Source organism: Rhinolophus sinicus, chromosome 18, assembly GCF_057876585.1.
Source record: "Rhinolophus sinicus isolate RSI-liver-muscle chromosome 18, RSI-T2T, whole genome shotgun sequence".
NCBI classification, from domain to species: Eukaryota; Metazoa; Chordata; class Mammalia; order Chiroptera; family Rhinolophidae; genus Rhinolophus; species Rhinolophus sinicus.
The window spans coordinates 94940481-94946108 of record NC_142518.1 but is presented as its reverse complement, the minus strand read 5'-3'; the positions used below and the strand labels follow the sequence as shown (position 1 = coordinate 94946108).

Sequence of the window (5628 nt, the reverse complement as noted above, 5' to 3'; positions counted from 1 at the left end):
CTGATTTACCTGAAGAATGGGAGGGGCAAGTGAGGGTGTTTTTGGAAGAGATTACCATTTGAATTGTGAAGATTAATAAACAGAAACATCATTTACATTGGAGTTGGAAGGGTCTGTAGGAGGAATTCACACACCCTACCACTCATCGTCAATTACCCTAAACAAGAAAAGACTATATTTTCCACCAAGATGTTTTTCTACTCTACTACTCCAGCAGGAAGGACATCTTCTCCTCATCGGGCAACCACTCAGCCAATGAAAGTCTGTTATAATTCAACCAATGAAAAAGCACTACATTTCAAACTCCCAATTTCGCCCAATGGACTGTTTACAACAACCTCTCTGAACTCCCCCTTCCCTCCATGAAAGAGCATCCCTCTTCCTTGTTCTTTGGATTTGCACAAAGTTCTCATTAAACCACATATCCAGAATTGCAATTCTCTGTTTTCCAGAATAAACTCATTTTGTTGGAGAAATATCTGGCTGTCTGTTTGTTTAGAGTCAACAGAATCAGTAGACTGAGTAAAGAAAAACCATCCTCACCAGTGTGAGCAGGGATCATCCAGTCCATTCCATCCAATCCAACAGAACAAAATGGAAGGCAAATTCTCTCGTTTCTTGAGCTTGTATGTCCATCTTCCCCTGCCCTCAGACATTAGAGCTCCTGGTTCTTAGGCATTCAGACTCTGAATTACACCACCAGCTTTCCTGGTTCTCTAGCTTGCAGACAGCATATCTAAGCCTCCATAATCATGTAAGCCAATTTCTATAATAAATCTCCTTTTATATATCTATATGTATACTATTGGTTCTGTTTCTCTGGAGAAGTCTAATACACTTTCTCACCCACCATGTCTAATTAATCACTCTGTCTTGTTGATTCTACCTCTTAAATAACCTCTCTAATCTACTACCCATTTCTCTCTATTTCCCTGACTGCCTCCCTAAAAGTATTGTCATGTTGCTTAGAATTCAATAGAAATTCAATTTAAAAAAGTTTCTCAGCCTCCTGTCTTCCTTCCTTCCTACGTAGTCTCCTCACAGCTACCACGTAATCTAAAATACAAAACTGATCATGTCACACCCCATTGCCATGACTTCATGTTCGGTTTCTGCTCCAGTTTCATCTCTCACTCCCCGCTACCCACCACTTTCCTATTCCGCATTGCCTAATCTTTCCTTTCCTTAAGGACCTTATATTCTCTCTCTTTTCTCATAGTTTCTTTCTGCTTAGAATTTCTTCCTGTCAGTTCCTGCCTATAAGTAGATAACTCTTATTCAGGTCCTAGTTTGTATGTCACATTTTCCGGTATACTAAATCAACACTAAGTTCAGGCTAGATGCTTCTCCTAGAAATTGCAATTGTCCATTTATGTCTGTCTCCTCCACCAGACTGTGAACTCTCAGCAGTGAGTATAATGATGTATACCTAGCTACACCAATTCAGATATACAGATGTCATGCAGGGCGGCCTGCGGGGCCTCTGGTCCTGCTCCCCACATAAGAACGCAGGATATGGCTAGGCTGAAAAGGAACACCCATGGAACCATAGATAGGGGAGTCATACCACTAATTCTCTCTGGCGGCCCGGCGAGACACATGCAGTAGTAACCACAGGATCCACAGTCCTCTATTCACTTCTCTGCCTGCCAACCAGCCAACCAATCAATGCAGCCCCACAGTTATAACAGTAGCCAATTGGCTAACTGGTTACAGCTGATGGCCAACCAATCACAGTTGATGGCCATTCACTACCAGAGCCAGCACCTCCCCACCGCGAGGCCAAGAGCCTGGAAACTGCCCTCTGGAACTCTGTCCCCACACAGATCAAAATGAAGAGTGTGTGTTTCAGGGAAAAAAGAATCAAAGAACTCTGCATTTTTTGAATTTAGACAGATCATCTAGGAAACCCCACCTTCCTTCATTTCAGCCTTCCTTTAACTGTTGTTTATTCAGTGGCTATGATATTTTTCTTGATTTAGTGGTGGTTATTTTTGCCCCATAGTATAAAATGTCTTCAGCCAAAGTAGCATTTATGAAAACCCCCAACCAGATGTGTTCTCTCCATAATCTGAACTCTTCAACAGCTCCTTACATGGTTCTCATCATGATACCTAGTTTTGCAAATATGAGGTTACACATCTCCTACTTTGTTAACTTCTGGAGGGTAGGAACTGTCTTTCCTTTTTGTAGCCCCGTCTCCTAGCAAAACATATAGTGTGTAGTAGTAACTAGAGCATATTTATTGAATGAATGGATGCAATAGGCTAAAGGATCCATCTTGAGAGAAGAAAGTCTCATTTGTAGCTCAGGCATAGGTCAGGACTAGACAACCTCTAATGCAATACACAGGACGCAGTTCCCTGCTGTTCTCTGTTCCCACCAATAATCATTCTTTTCTAAGTGTTTTGCAGAACCCATTTTTATTTAAATGGAACTTAAACAATGTATGCAAAGAAATGAACATAGATAAATTGCACTTCATCAAAATAAAAAAACTTGTGGAATTTGCGGTCAAGATGGCAGTGTAGGTAAATGCTGCGCTTGCATCCTTTCACAACCACATCAAACGTATAACTAAACTACAGACAACCATCCTCGAGAATCACCTGACGTTTACCTGAACAGAAGCCCTATAACTAAGGAAATGTAAAAGAAACATGTTGAGAATGGTAGGAGGGGCAAAGACATGGAATGGTTTGGCCCCACATTCATGCGTGGCAGTTAATAAAAAGGAGGGATATCTCAGCTTCAGAGGTTTCCCCAGAGGAGGAACCCCTTGGTCCTAGCTCCCTACCAGGCTCCCCAGCCCAGTGTTCCAGTGACAGGAGGAGACAGCTCCACAACTTCTAGTTGTGAAAAACAGCACAGATTGTGGCTGAGTGAGCTGAAGGGCTGATGGAGTCCCAGGCACTCCTCTTAAAGGGAGCACACATGGATTTACTTACTGACAGGCTCACTGGGGCAGAGCTTGAAAGGTGACAGGAAGGAACTGAATTGTCTGGCTTCAGGTCAAGGGCTGGAGAGGCAGCTTTCTCCCAGAGTCATTATTTCTTTGTTGAGCCCAGCACTTTTCCAGCATGGAGACACAGGCAACCACCATCAATTGAGCTAATAACATTCACCCCCACCCTGGTGATTCCTTGAGACTTCACCCCACCCAAATTGCAAGGGCCCACCCAAGCCTCTTTCAGTGTTTTTTCCATACAAAAGGTCTGTCTTGGGTCATGCTGAAGACTTTCCTAAAATTTCTTTACTTGTTCGCAAACCACAGACAAGTAGCACCTGTCCTCCGCCTGCCCTGTAGTCCTTGTTAAGTAGCCTCAAGCCCGGTGCTAGTGACATCTAGCCTCGGTTCGCAGCTTAGCCTCTTCCAGGCACCTCCAAGCACAGCGCGGGTGGAAGATATCGGCAAATTGTTTTGTGGCTCATGCCCACTGGCCCCAGGGAAAGCACAAGCAGAGGCTGAACTTAGCCTGTGGTAGGGCCCCTCCCAGGAGGGGCATGCCCGGTGGCCAACTTCAAACTGCACCTGAGCATCACTAGGCCAACTCCATAGACCATATGCTCAAAGGGCAAACTGGGCAGGCACCAGAGCCCTGCTAAACTGAATCATGCCCCCTAGGGTCAGGCCCTGCACAACAGCTCCTCCGCTGTAGTCACGGCCAGTTCTCATAACCAATCAGCCCAAGGGTCAATTCCTCTTATTAGCATGCAAACATCAATCAAGGCTCAACTACAAAAGGAGGGCACACACAACCTACACAAGGAATACACCAGCAGCACCCAGCTCAGGTGACAAGGGAGACTGTGCCTCTGGGCCCCGCAGGAAGCCTACTACATAAGGCCACTCTACTAAGGGCAGAAGACATGCTGGCTCTACCTAATGCATAGAAACAAACACAGGGAGGCAGCCAAAATGGGCAGATAAAGAAACATGTCCCAAATGAAAGGCCAGAACAGAGCTCCAGAAAAAGAACTAAACAAAATGGAGATGAGCAAGCTACCAGACACAGAGTTCAAAACAGTGGTCATAAGGATGCTCAATGATTTCAGTGAGAACTTCAACAAAGAGAAAGGAAACATAAAAATGGAGATAAAAAGCATAGAAAAGAAGAAGTCAGAAATGAAGAATATGATAAGTGAATAAAGAATACATTAAAGGGAATCAACAATTGATTAGATGAAGCAAAAGTTCAAATCATCAATTTGTAAGATAAGGTAGCGGAAATCACCCACACAGAACAGCAAAAAAGGATCCATCTTTTCCACCTGCTCCCCATTCTCCCCAAGCGCCACTCCAGCTGATCGCACTCGCTCCAAGTCCCTGCTAAGCCAGTGTGTCCATCATCTCCTTCCAGCCACCATCATGATTATCTACTGGGACCTCATCAGCCATGATGAGACATTCTTCAACATCTACAAGAGCCAGGATATCACAGACAGGCTGTGGCTGGAGGTGGAGGAGAAGATGGTCATTAGAACAGAGGATAACAATGATGATTCACACCTTTGAGGAAATGCCTCCACTGAAGGCCCCAAGGGGGAAGATACTGAAAGCATGGTTGTCAGTGGTGTTGATATTGTCATGAACCATCATTTGCAGGAAGTGAGCTTTGCAAAAGGAGCCTACAAGAAGTACATCAAAGATTACATGAAATCAATCAAAGGAAAACTTGAAGAACAGAGATTAGAAAGAGTAAAACATTGCATGAGAGGGGCTGCAGAACAACTCAAGCACATGTTTGCTAATTTCAAAAGCTACCCGTTCTTTATTGGTGAAAACATGAATCCAAATGGCATGGTTGCTCTGTTGGACTACTGTAAGGATGGTGTGACCCCATATATGATTTTCTTTAAAGATGGTTTAGAACTGGAAAAATATTAACGAAGTTGACCATTTGGATCCATTACCTGTGATCATCATAACCTGCTTTTCAGCCACATACCAGGACTAGGAAATGTGGAAATGATATTACTGTGTTTCCCTGAAAATAAGACCTAGCTGGACAATCACCTTTAATGTGTCTTTTGTAGCAAAAATTGATATAAGACCTGGTATTATATTATATTATATTATATTATATTATATTATATTATATTATATTATATTACACTACATTATATTAGACCCAGTCTTATATTATAATAAAATAAGACCGGGTCTTACATTACTTTTTGCTCCGAAAGACGCGTTAGAGCTGATTATCCGGCTAGGTCTTATTTTCGGGGAAACACGATAGCTATGTATGGTGTCAGATGGGTACTAGATTTATTGGGGTGACCACTTCATAAGTTGCACAGATGTCTAATTACTATGTTGCACACCTGAAACAAATATAATATTGTATTTCAACTGTAATTGAAAAATAAAAATTATAAAAAATAAGAAAATTAAATAATTACTGAAAATTTTTGACTCATTACCTATAAGCTTTAATGCAAAACCAAGCCTAGCTGATGACTTCTACACTTTTACTGTGGAGTTGAGTGATATATTCCATACCCAAAATAAAGTCAAGAAAAATAAGTCTTGTGTGCTGTGAAAGTCATAATCAAGAAAGTGAGACTACAAACCACAGAATGGGAGAAAATATTTGTAAGTCATTTATCTGATAAGGATTGAAC

The 5628-nt window shown here is 42.3% G+C and overlaps 1 pseudogene; it reads left to right on the top strand.

The window, feature by feature from the left end:
• The first annotated feature begins 4369 nt into the window (after positions 1–4369).
• Positions 4370–4888, top strand: LOC109439310 (translationally-controlled tumor protein-like; annotated as a pseudogene).
• The last annotated feature ends 740 nt before the right edge of the window (positions 4889–5628 follow it).